Here is a 14,146-nt window from a genome sequence, read left to right on the forward strand (position 1 = left end):
AGAATAGACTTCAATCTAAATCAATTTTAGACTTATAATGGTCTAGTAAACTCGTTGAACACTAGCACCCTACTTCACTTCACTTTTCATATTCAGTTCGAGATCAGGAGGTATCCCAGTCACGGTTTGAATGTCTCGCCGGCCCGGTTTCTTCAGCCAGCACAACAAGGTTAAACAATATTCAAATGGGGGGGGTCTCCCTTCTAGGACCTTCCACCTCTGATCCCAGGACCCTCGTTAGCCCCCAGATCACTCCTTACTTGAGGTAATTAACATTTGTCTCCAATGCCTCTGTCAGCTGAGGGAGGCTCGAGGTTTTATCTGGCCCCTATCTGCTCCCAACAGCGCCTCCCCCGCAGGTCAAGCCGCTCGTTCACAAGGCTGACACCGTGGGAAGTTCGCGTGGGAAGAAGGGAAGCGGCGGTAGCGTTTCTCTCACCGCCCTTCGGTAAGCCGTCTCCGTCGTCATCTGGATGAGCGGCTCCAGTGAGCAAGCGCAGGAGATCAGTGGCTCTTCTCCGAACCTGCTTGTACGCGGCAGGTCTCCTGTTGCCACTCCGCCCCCTCACAGGGATTAGCGATCGCTTCACAGGGACTGCGCAGTACCGCGCCTGCATGATTCTCTCGGCCACTCACTCCGCCCTTTTCTCAGAGCGGCCACGCTACCTGGTGTCTCTGCCACTAATTCATTCCCCTCCTTCACATCCAGTGTATACCGCCGTCCCAGAGTACGGAACCAGTCTCAGGGCTGAGAGACAGGCAGTACACTCCACGGTGGTCCCACTATCTTCCACCCGGTCTCACACGTGGGAAAACGATTACATGTTGGCGCTATTAAGCACAGGTGAGAGGGGAACAGTTGGGAAAAGCGTGGAGTAAATATGGATATAAACGAAAGGAGAAGGGTGGGTATCAAATCGGCTCTTACTGTCCTCTCTCTTATCGTGGCAGTGCTCTCAAAGGTTCTAGTAGATGTTCACCCACTGGACAACGGGGGCAGAACTACCTCTCAGTTCAGTCTCCTAAAGTCACTCCAATTCCCCTCAGGCTAGGGGTCGACTTTCTGGTCTCGGGAGGACCTTATGTCCAGGGTCAACAGGAGCACAATTTAGCAGGGTCAGGTCTGCAGAAAAAGGGGTAAGGGTGGTGATAGCAGTAAGGAGGCAACCCTTAAAAGGAAGTCAACCCTCTGAATGTCCTACCCCCACCTAGCGCCACAGCCTGTACTCCAGCTGACTCTCTCTCTCTGTATAACAAAATGGCCGACCTACAGTTGGCCTTTTATACCCCTAACCTCAAGTGTCCAGAACAGGCCAGAAGGTTCTAGATTCCCCATGTATGTCTATGGGCCAGTCCCTGAGGTAGTCAGTTGTGGCAGTTACCGGCCACCATTTTGTAGGACTACATTTTCAAGGTAAAAGGGGAGACATCTAGGCCTAAAAAAATTATAGGGTCAAGGAGAACCTAACCCCTAGGACAGCAACTAAAAATTCCAGTGGACATGAAAAAACAAAGGTTAGGAGGCAGAAAAGGAACAAAAATAAATAAATAATAGGAGGGACCACCCAAAGGGCTGACAGGTCTAACACGCGTCCCCCCCAGCTGAAAGTGGGGAGAGCTACCCAACCCCTTGGCAGTTCTCTTCACTAAGGCGGAAATACCTGGAGAGACCGTCTGCATTGGCGTGGTCCACTCCTGGCCGATGTTCCACCCGGAAGTCCATTCCCTGTAGGGAGATGGACCATCTCAACAGCTTGGGATTCTCCCCCTTCATTTGCATCAGCCAACGAAGGGGTCGATGATCGGTCTGAACCAGGAAGTGCGAGCCAAACAGGTATGGCCGCAACTTCTTCAGAGCCCCTCCACTTCTGTTCCGGGGGAAGCAGTCTCCTGGATAGGAAGACAACCGGTCGATCCAGACCCTCTTCATTGAGTTGCGATAACACTGCCCCAATGCCATGCTCTGATGCGTCTGTCTGAACAATGAATTCTTTGGAAAAATCTGGGGCCCTTAGGACCGGTGCTGCACACATTGCTTGTTTCAGAGTGTCAAAGGCTCGTTGACACGCCTCAGTCCAGACTACCCGTCGGGGTTGTTTCTTGGATGTAAGCTCCGTTAGGGGTGCTACAATAGTGCCATACCCCTTCACGAAGCGGCGGTAGTCACCTGTGAGGCCCAGGAAGGCTCGGACCTCAGTTTGGGTCTTGGGGGGCTCCCAGGCCATGATAGCCTCAATCTTTGCCTGGAGGGGCTGCACCGTTCCCCTGCCCACCAAGTGGCCTAGGTACACAACCGACCCCTGCCCGATCTGACATTTACTGGCCTTGATTGTCAAGCCAGCCTGGTTCAGGGCCTGGAGAACAGCTTGTAAATGACACAAATGGTCCTCCCAACTGCTGCTGAAGACGGCAATGTCATCCAGATAAGCAGCGGAGAAGGCCTCCATTCCAGAGAGGACCTGGTTCACCAGCCGCTGAAAAGTGGCAGGGGCGTTCTTGAGCCCAAAGGGCATTACACAGAACTGGTAGTGGCCCTCAGGCGTGGAGAAGGCTGACCTTTCCTTTGCTCCATCTGTAAGGGAGATCTGCCAGTACCCTGAAGTAAGGTCAAAGGTACTCAAGTATTGGGCAGCTCCCAACCGGTCAATAAGTTCATCCGCCCTAGGGATCGGATGTGCATCAGTTTTGGTCACTGAATTCAGTCCCCGGTAATCCACACAGAACCTTAGTTCTGGAGTGGTGCCCGGTGGGGCAGCTTTTGGTACCAGGACCACCGGACTGGACTAGGGGCTACTAGAAGGTTCAATTACTCCTAGCTCCAGCATCTTTGTAACTTCACTGTGGATGCTGGCCTTCACCTTGTCTGACAGCCGGTATGTCTTAGACTTCACAGGTGGGCTGTCTCCTGTGTCCACGTCATGGGTACACAGGTGGGTCCTTCCCGGGACAAGGGAGAACAGCGAGGAATATTGCTCCAGGACCTGGCGGCAGTCCCTCTGCTGTTCAGGAGTCAGGGATGGTGAGAGAATCACTCTTTCCACCGACCCATCCTTTTCCTGAGACGAAAAGAGACCAGGGAGAGGCTCGCTTTCCGCTTCCTCTGCTCCATCAGTCACCATCATTAGGATGACCTCGGGCCTCTCATGGTGGGGTTTGAGACGATTGGCATGAAGCACCCGTAGGGGCTGCCTAGGGGTCTTAAGATCCACTAAGTAAGTGGCCTTACCCTTTTTCTCCATCACCTCAAAGGGGCCTGTCCAGCGGTCCGGGAGGGCACTTAGCTCTCCAGGTTCCATCACCCACACTTTCTGGCCAGGCTCCAACTCCACAGGGTGAGCGTTGTGGTCATACCACTCCTTCATCACTGCTTGGCTGGCTTCCAAGTTGTCTGAAGCTTGCTTCCACAACTTAGCCATTTGGCTCCGGAAGGCCAGCATGTAGCTCACCACATCCTGGGGAAGCTTCTTGGGAGTCTTTTCCCATCCATCTTTCACTAGGTTGAGAAGTCCACGCACAGGGTGCCCATACAGAAGCTCGAATGGGCTAAAGCCCACTCCCTTCAGTGGAACTTCCCTGTAGGAAAATAACAGACAGGGTAGGAGGACGTCCCATTTCCTACGCAGGCTCTCAGGCAGACTTCTTATCATGCCTTTCAAGGTCTTGTTGAACCTTTCCACCAGACCATTGGTCTGTGGGTGATAAGGAGTGGTAAACCGGTAGGTAACTCCACACTCCTTCCACGTAGCCCGCATGTATGCTGACATGAAGTTGGTCCCCCTGTCGGACACAACCTCCTTGGGGAAACCCACTCGGGTAAAGATCCCCATCAGGGCCCTAGCCACTGCAGGTGCAGTAATGGTCCTCAGAGGAATTGCCTCTGGGTACCGGGTGGCGTGATCCACCAGAACCAGGATAAACCTGTGACCAGCTGTAGTTGGTGGATCCAATGGCCCCTCAATGTCGATGCCCACCCTTTCAAAGGGGGTGCTAACGATAGGAAGTGGTTCCAGGGGAGCTTTCAGCTTCACCCCTGTTTTCCCACTGGCTTGGCAAGACACACATGTCCGACAGTACGTGTCGGAAGCCACCCTCATCTGAGGCCAATAAAAGTGGGGGACAAGCCGGGCAAAGGTCTTGTCCTGACCCAAGTGTCCTGCCAAGGGTATTTCATGAGCCAGTTCTAAAAGAAAGGCTCGGTAACGTTGAGGGACAACCAAGGCCCGTGATGAACCGTGCATGGGTGCCTTAGGTTGACTGTAGAGGAGTCCATCCTCCCAGTAAATATGGTAATTCCCAGTAACGTTCCCTGCTGCCTGGGCTTTGGCCTGTCGCCTCAGTCCCTCAAGGGTAGGGCATTCCTTCTGGCCCCTACAAAACTCTTCCCTGGTAGGCCCTCCTTCCACATGACACTCAGCAGGGATAGGTAGGTTCTCCAGGGAGACAACATCCCCCTCCACGGACTCCTGGTCCACCACCGCAGGTGGCCTATCTGTCTCATGGGGCGTAGATGCCGAGGCAGGCTTCTCCTGTCCTCGGTTCTTTCCCTTTTTGGCAGCTGGCTGGGCCCTTGTTCCAGGCTCCAGCCCAAGCGAACTCCCCCTCCGGGTAGTCGCGGAACTTGTGCTAGCACAGGCCCAGTCCGGTGTACCCAACATCTCAGAATGAGTCCGGTATTCCACCTCCCTCCAAGCATTGTGCTCTATATCATTCCCCAACAGACAATCGACTGGCACGGCAGGGCTTACAGCAACTCGAAGTGAACCTGCAACCCCTTCCCACTGAATGGAACCTCAGCCACAGGGTAGTGGCCCAATCTGCCGTCAGCCATCGCGGCGGGGTGGAGTACATGTGGAATCACCTGCTCTGGAGACACCAGTTGACTTCTTACCATAGTCATACTGGCTCCTGTATCTCTCAGAGCTTCCCCTCTTTGGCCATTGATGGTGATCCATTGCCCATACTTAGTAGTATTTGAGGGCACCTGAATCTTAGGAACCATCTCCTGATCTCCCAGGGACACTAAGGTGATACGCGCCCACTCCCCCCCCTTATTTAAGGGCAACTCCTCCCCGAGCACTACACTAGCTACTCCCGGGGCTTTTCCTCCAGTGGGAGGGGGTGGTCTCTTTGGGCACTTGACATCTCCCTTATAGTGTCCAACGCCACCACACTCAAAGCAGTGGACAACCCTTGGCTGCTGACTTTGGCCAGGATGAGGGTTTCTGGGCAGGTTAGCCTTAGGGGTGAATCCTGTTCCCTTTCCCTGGAAACTGTTTTGGGGGCCTTTTGAGAACTCCCTCTTTTTATCTACCCCATCTTTCTTCTGGGGGGCGCCCTATCCGGTCCTTTGGGTTATCCCCTCCAGTCCCCTTTGAGGACACCCGGGTACTGGCCCAGATGTCCGCCTCCTCAGCAAGCTTCCGGGGGCTGGTCAGCTTGCTGTCCACCAGGTGTTGTCACAGATCGGGAAAACATTTCTCGAGTAGGTGCTCCTTGAGGATAAGGTCATACAACCCCTCGTAGTCCCTCACCTCGCTGCCTTGTACCCAACCCTCTAATGCCTTCTTTGCGTAGTCCAAGAAATCCACCCAATTCTGTGTGCCTAGGTTGTGACTACCCCTCAACTTCTGTCGGTATTTTTCTGGAGTCAGCCCAAACTTTCTTATTAGCGCCACTTTCATGGTGGGGTAGTGGGTCTGCTCTCCCTGCTCTAGGGCCAATAGTGTATCCCTTCCTGCAGGAGGCATGTATTTATACAAGCCACCCCCCCAGTGTTTCTCCAGTATCACATGGGCTCTTAAGGAGACCTCATAGGCGGCCAGCCACTTGGCGATGTCATCCCCTGAACTGTAGCTGGCGACTACGTCCTTTGGTAAATAGGGTCTGGGTTCCCTGGTTGTATCTTTGGATTCGCTGCCACCATTAGGAGTACTGGGAGTCCCTACTTGCAGGGCCTTTAAGTCTAACTCTCTGAGACTCAACTCATGAGCTAGCCTCTTCTCCTCCCTCTCCTTCTCTAATTTTGCCAACTCCCATCTTAACTGTCTCTCCTCCCTCCTGTCCGCTAGTTCGGCTTCAGTCAAGCTTCTCACGGAAACACTGCTGCCCTCCCTTGAGAGTGTTCTGGGACCTGTCAATAGGTTCTCCTCATCAGGTCGGTACAATACATCTGCCCCGATGACAGTGTCCCGCTCCTCCTCTTCCTCCTCCTTCCCAGCTGGGTGCGCTGCCACCCACGCTCTCAAGCTGGTTTGGAGTTCCCCCTTTTTAGCACCACGCTTGAAGAACACTCCCATATTTTGGCAAAATTCTCTAAGTTGGGCCACAGTATAGGTCTCCAATTCTTTCAGAGCAAATTCCATTTTGCCAATGAGAGTCAGGGACAGCCACTTGGAAGAAATTAGTTAAGAGGGTATTTAGAAGCTACTTCCACCCACCACCAGGAGAAAATTTTGGAAAAGCAACAATTTAATTAGGAGGTCCGCTTGGAGAAAACTCCAGGTGTAGGTCTATGGTACACACTGTGTTACTATTGAGTGGACGCAAGCATAAGCTCTATCCCACCGCTGAACACCAATTATGTCCACATAGGGTAGCCTGGCACCGAGTGGGAAGATCTAACCTAGAGGCAAAAGTGTTAAGCTTGCGTCACACCCTTACAGTATCTCAGCGTCCATCCATCCAAAAATGTCACTACACCAATTTTGGAAAAATACGGTTCGCTTTTATAAAAAATTATTTTGTACTTTCTTATCCTATCATACTGTTTTGGTGGTTACTCACATCAAATATTCCTTCCACAGTCAATTCAACAATACATTGCTTCTTAACACCTTGGGGTCAACAAGTGCCATAGGAACTTCACAATACAGGCAATTTCGTGGTTGATCAGTCTTGGCCCCTTAGGAATAAAGAGTCTTACACCTTCAAAGAAACAAGGAGGTTTCCCCAAGCATTTAGATAGAACTCACTTATTACAATCTGTATAATTAAGTTATACTAAGCAATTGTCAAGGAAATGCCCAAGTTAATTTCTCCCTTCCCCCTCTGTAAGGTAAAGAATAGACTTCAATCTAAATCAATTTTAGACTTATAATGGTCTAGTAAACTCGTTGAACACTAGCACCCTACTTCACTTCACTTTTCATATTCAGTTCGAGATCAGGAGGTATCCCAGTCACGGTTTGAATGTCTCGCCGGCCCGGTTTCTTCAGCCAGCACAACAAGGTTAAACAATATTCAAATGGGGGGGTCTACCTTCTAGGACCTTCCACCTCTGATCCCAGGACCCTCGTTAGCCCCCAGATCACTCCTTACTTGAGGTAATTAGCATTCGTCTCCAATGCCTCTGTCAGCTGAAGGAGGCTAGAGGTTTTATCTGGCCCCTATCTGCTCCCAACAGCGCCTCCCCCGCAGGTCAAGCCGCTCGTTCACAAGGCTGACACCGTGGGAAGGTCGCGTGGGAAGAAGTGAAGCGGCGGTAGCGTTTCTCTCACCGCCCTTCGGTAAGGCGTCTCCGTCGTCCCCTGGATGAGCGGCAAGTAATACATCTCCTTTTGGTATTAGATTCAATCTGTTTTTTGAAAAACTAAGATTTACATCAATTGACTTTTGGAACTTTTGTCTAGGACCATTTTCTTATATATACTATTACCCAGGTCCTTTGACTTATTGGGTCTACCCCATTGTTTTCAATGATCTTTTCTCAGAGCGGCCACGCTACCTGGTGTCTCTGCCACTAATTCCTTCACCTCCTTCACATCCAGTGTATACTGCCGTCCCAGAGTACGGAACCAGTCTCGGGGCTGAGAGACAGGCAGTACACTCCACGGGGGTCCCGCTATCTTCCACCCGGTCTCACAAGTGAGAAAATAATTACACGTTGGCGCTATTAAGCACAGGTGAGAGGGGAACAGTTGGGAAAAGTGTGGAGTAAATATGGATATAAACGAAAGGAGAAGGGGGGTATCAAATCGGCTCTTACTGTCCTCTTACTGTCCTCTCTCTTATCGTGGCAGTGCTCTCAAAGGTTCTAGTAGATGTTCACCCACTGGACAACGGGGGCAGAACTACCTCTCAGTTCAGTCTCCTAAAGTCACTCCAATTCCCCTCAGGCTAGGGGTCGACTTTCTGGTCTCGGGAGGACCTTATGTCCAGGGCCAACAGGAGCACAATTTAGCAGGGTCAGGTCTGCAGAAAAAGGGGGAAGGGTGGTGATAGCAGTAAGGAGGCAACCTTTAAAAGGAAGTCAACCCTCTGAATGTCCTACCCCCACCTAGCGCCACAGCCTGTACTCCAGCTGACTCTCTCTCTCTGTATAACAAAATGGCCGACCTACAGTTGGCCTTTTATACCCCTAACCTCAAGTGTCCAGAACAGGCCAGAAGGTTCTAGATTCCCCATGTATGTCTATGGGCCAGTCCCTGAGGTAGTCAGTTGTGGCAGTTACCGGCCACCATTTTGTAGGACTAAATTTTCAAGGTAAAAGGGGAGACATCTAGGCCTAAAAAAAGTATAGGGTCAAGGAGAACCTAACCCCTAGGACAGCACCTAAAAATTCCAGTGGACATGAAAAAACAAAGGTTAGGAGGCAGAAAGGGAACAAAAATAAATAAATAATAGGAGGGACCACCCAAAGGGCTGACAGGTCTAACAGGCACCATATGGGCAGAGACAGTTAACAAAAACAAGGGAATCAGATAGCAAGCACAGCAGTCTGAGACAGCATGAAGGGGGTAGGCGGGCCGACAGGAGGGAGAAAAACAGCAGGAGCGAGTGGGCTGTGGGTGAAACAACAGATAGATAAACAAACAATAAGGCAACGTAAACATGGAAAAGGCAAAATATAACACAACAGAGCGCAATATGGGCAGTGACATTCAACAAAATCAAGCACTTGCAATGCAATAGGTCTCGCCTTTGGGACCTTATATGTATTTAGCTATGCAGCACATTAGCCAGGGTGCTGAAACATATACTGTTCTTTAACATGGAGAGAAAGTACGCACCAAACTGTGTGACACACCAGGTATGGGAGCACATGGAGAGAAATATTGCCTTTCAGCAGGAAATGGTATAGTCCAAAGCTCTGTTTGTAATATACAATCAGGGCATTCGATGGTCATATCACTGAAAATTCACGATTTGAAAAAAAATATTGTCTACGGGTGCTCTAGGAAGACAATTTCTATGGACTGGAATCTAGAGAATGCCAAAGTGATTCTGGTATTTTACTGACCTCTGCTGGTCGTTTTCTAACATAAAAGATAAATAGAAGTAGTTGAAGTGAAAAAAAAGTCCCTAAGCAGAAGCAGACAAGTCCTAGGTGCTGATCTCCAGAGCCCACAAAGAACATACACATATTAGTATATAATAAAGTATATACAAGAGGTCTCAACTGCTCGAACTAACAGGGAAACAGATAGCAAGCAGAGCTGTCCGAGGCAGTAAGGGGGAGCAAACCCGAGGACCTGTAGGGTATGCAGTAAATCAGTGGAGTGGTGAGTGTAACAACATGTGACTCGAATTTGGGGAGCCTCCCGAGTTGAGGCACCATGCACTGCAGTATCATAGTATAGAGTTAGCGAGGTTGGCAGTGAGTAGGGTAGCAGAAGAAGTAAATTTATAATTTGCATATGAGTTACACTACAGTTGTTTGCTGCAAGAGTTGAAGGAAGAATTGCAAGGATAAACTTGAAGACTAGAGAACAGCCATTAAAGAGCTGAATATTGAAATGTGATGTCTGTGATTTACGATTCAGCACAGTAAAGAGCTATTAATGTATTCTTTTTGGAGTGTGTGCTACTCGAGGCGGTTCTGTAATTTGTTTTAACGCTAGCAGAGGTGTGGTAAGTTAAAGTGTTTGGATTTCCGGGCTGGGATACATTTGCGGCAATAACAATTAATACTGGTTATCAGGATATTTTAAATACCATGTAGATACTTCAATACTCTGGTTCTGATTAATTGTATATTTTATTATTTTAAAAAACAATGATAGTGGTATGACGCGCTGATGAGTGCAGTCAAATAGACCAGACTGTGTATCCAGGAATGCGGTTCCTTCTTGCAGCAAAACACAGCACTGCTATTGAAGGCGGTGTACATTCCCTCCCAAAGGTAAGTCAAACTTGGGAGGACACTTAATACACTCTGCAACATTTGAAGGTCTTCTTTAGACCCTGTCAGATCACTGGACAAGACAGCTGATTTCTGACGGTACACAGGCCACTCTGCTGCACAGCTTCACAATAATATATTGTGCAAGTGTATAGCAGACTGGAAACCACCAGTTGATATGGGGCCCCATTCTGACGTCCGGCAGCACATTAATATCTAACAGTCTCTTTTGTATAAGCCACAAGGTCTCAAAATCAAAATGTCTGAACATGAGCCCTTCAAACTGAAATCATTGTTCCATTTCTGTGCACCAAAAACAATAACACCAAGAGCCTGATTTTGATGATGCAGTGTCATCATTACCAATTTATGCTCTATGATAAGTTAATCTTTAACTCACATAACCACTGCTAATATCATTTACATGTGATTTACACCTGACTTATTCCGTATGTTGCATATTATTTCACGTATTATGTTTTCACATTAGTTTATATTTAGGTTTAGCAGACTGAATGAATCATATAATTAGATAAAATGTAGTTAGCATATGTGCATTTTAACATTGTACTGAGTTGACCTAAATGGCTTACTCCGAATTGAAAATAAATGTTGCATTTCTGCTTGCTGTGGAAAACTCTTATTCTGTTTTAGTCACCACTGTCATTGTGTGCCCATTTAGAAATGTTATTCTTTGTTAGCATACAATTTGAAGATTGTGGAGTAGCAGTTACCTCAACACCTGCATGGGATGAGAAACTGAGGAGGTGAACACTCTTTTGTGAGATATCATGAAGTTCACAATGAGAGAAGTTCACATTGTATTATCCGTGCGAAGGGGGCCGACTCCAAGTGCAGAGAGAAGATTGATTTTTGATTGGTTCTTGCCCAGTCGGAACTTTAAGAATATTTCACTTGGATGAAACTAATGTTTTAACTTTGTGAAGTTTGCTACATACTTAGGTCACTTGCCCTTGCCACATTTCCAGGCGAATGTCCCTTCCCTGCTCTTGAGCTCAATTTTCCTTATTTTCCTGGTCATAGAGTAACTCTCAAGAGCAAGCACATTCCTTCTCACTGTAAATGGAACCTTTGTTTGATTCTTCTTTTGATGCTATATCTGATGATACCTGCTTTTTTAATTTCCTCGACCTGCCCACAACCTCAGCTGGCATTAGGAAATTCCTTTATGGAAATTAGATTTTGCATTTTCTTTACATACAATGCCTTTAATAACGCAATATTCACATTACTAATTGAACTATTTGGATTATATTAACGTAACTTTCCGCTTGTAAATTTTATTGTAGGAGGCTTCACCCCCTCATTTGAGGGATTGAGAAATGTAAGTCTACACAGAGGTGTAACTCTCCACTTGGAAATGGGGACTAGCAAAAGATTGGAGAGTTACACCTAGATGTAGGATAGAAGTAAGTTTAAACATAAGTAAATACACACATCTTTTTGAATCAAGCCTCAGATATTCAGCTGTATTTGACTTGCTGTTCTTAAACAGACTTGATTCGTTGTATCTTTGTCAACATTCAGAAAATATTTAGAATTATGTGTAATCCCTTAAATATAAAGTGAAGCGAAAGAAGAACTGAAATAAATGTGTTTTGATACGAGCAATAAAGAACTTTTGTTGTTGTGTCTGTTATCCATTGCTAGTCATAGCTCACACTATTTAAATAAATAATACACAATCTTGTATTTTCTTACATGTGGCACATTCCTTTGCAGGTTATACAATAGCTTCCAGAACTTGTTTTTACATTTTCTTGGAATAGATAAACACATTCGATATTTCGAACCCCTTTCCTAGCAATGCAAAACCACTGAATAAAAGAACATTTGGAAACACAAGGCTGCATAATGTAAATAGGATCCTAATTAAAACCGCAAAGACCATAATTAGAATTTAGAATGCACGTGACAGACAGCTTAATTGGTAACTGCAGCTCACTGTGTCTGGCTCTTGGGGTGGCAACAACTAGAGACTGGTTACACAAGAGGACCTTGAGTTTTTGGCTGAGCCTTAAGTAATGAGACCACAGACACAGCATTGACTAGAGGAACGAACATACCACAAATAGATAGACAGACGTTTAGCACTTTAACACTGACTGCCAATAGCTGGGACGTGTGGGGATAAGATCGAACAGCACAGCAGTTGTCCTTTTTCCAAAAATACGCAAATTGAAAGAAATCAAAACCATACTGAAAACAGTCACCACATATTCCAAAGTCAAGCAAAGCTACATCATTGATTGTGGAGTAGTGTGGCTCACTGGTTAGAGGCGGCAGGCCTGAGAGCAGAAGTCAGCCTGGGACCAGGGTTCAATTCCCGACGCGGCAGGGTCGTGGACCTTGGTCAGGGGACTCGATAATTCTTGCTTCGGTGCTTACTCTAATCAGGGGTTCCACTCGGCAACTCTGGGCATTAGCTTGCCTAATCTCCACAACGGCCCCACCAATTCCGGGGATGCCTGGCTCCACCTTGGGGACTCCCAGCAAGGGACCATCCCACAGGGAAAGCCAGGACGGGTTCCCCAGAGTTATACAGCGCCGGGACGCCCCGTTGCTGGGGCAGCTGTGCGCTTTACAAGTATACTACATTTACATTTACATTTACATTGAGAACAATGGCGTAGTTTATTGCAATGTAAAATTGTATTTCCTGTATAAAAATGCAAACATATAATGTGTCGGTGTATCTGAACGTTGTATCAAAGAAGTAGGACAACAAAAGAGGACTACTGGACTGGTGGGGGCCGGGAAGGATAAAAAAAATATTTTTGAAAGATACCCAGATACACCCTCAAATGTTTAAAGCTACATTTGGAAAATATTTACAATTATTCTGGAATTTACGAAGACATCCAGGAGGACATCAGGCAAACTCTGGCAGTCACAGTACTCACTTACATATTTGCACATGTATAATTGTAGCAGATGTATATCTATGTATGGGTTAATTCTTGACAAAAGTATATTTGCTCTCTAAAAAATTATGCTTTTACCGGCTGCACTGTTACCCTTCTCCCCCACCAAATTTAAGAGTGTTTCTCCTCTTTCCTCATCCAAATCTGGATTTACCCCACCGTGAATAAATGTATGAGTAAATGCTATGTTATGTGGTGTCATACTAGTATGGCGCCTTCATGGCCCTCTCTCAAGAAGTATGTTTTCAAATGCTTTCAGTTGGAAATCTGTTTGAGTGTGAATTGTTGCAATGCTTATTGTTGATTGGTGATCTAGCATGAGGTCTTCACCAACATGGAAATGTGCCCTTGGGAGGACTGGTGTGCACTACTCAGCTTTAAAATATAAGCTTAAGAAATTGGAAATGTGATGTGTTCTACCAGTTGGCCTGAGGCCCCAATAAATACTGCTCCAGGAAACTATATGTATTCAGGTATGTTTGAGAACTATTGGGTCCACAAACCTCAGACCAGATAATTCAGGGCCCGTATACATCGGGCATGGACTTAACTGCAGAGCAGTAGGGGTTGCAGGGGGCTGTTGCTCCCTGGCCCTGCACAACTGCATATTTCAACATTGGTGGACAGAAGAAGCTCCCTCCAGCTGAAGCAGAATGAGAACTGCCTTCCCACTACCTCCCACCCTCCATCTATCTTTCCACGGATGCAAGATCAAGTCCCCCAACCATTTTCTTAACTTGAAGGTGTTAAATAGCTGAGGATTTGGGCCTTCTGTTTTCCTCAGAATGTGCAAAGACATGCCGATTTGGACCCAGTATTCCAAGATCTGCAATTTATTCCTGGGGAAACAACACATAACCCCCCGTTATTTCAGAGGGAAGTATTGCCCTTTATTGTAAATTCCATCCCTGGTATCTCTCCATGGAGATAACAAGTAACTTGTAATAAAGCCTTGGGGGCGCTAGGTGGCACACTTGCAGGATGGCCACACTGATGTGAGGCTCCTGCCGCCCGGTGTTTTTGATCCAACAAATATCCTGCCATATGGTGCCATCTGTGGTTGTTGAGGTCGCCAATTGAA

The sequence above is a fragment of the Lissotriton helveticus genome, chromosome 2_2 (assembly GCF_964261635.1).
Source record: "Lissotriton helveticus chromosome 2_2, aLisHel1.1, whole genome shotgun sequence".
NCBI lineage: Eukaryota > Metazoa > Chordata > Amphibia > Caudata > Salamandridae > Lissotriton > Lissotriton helveticus.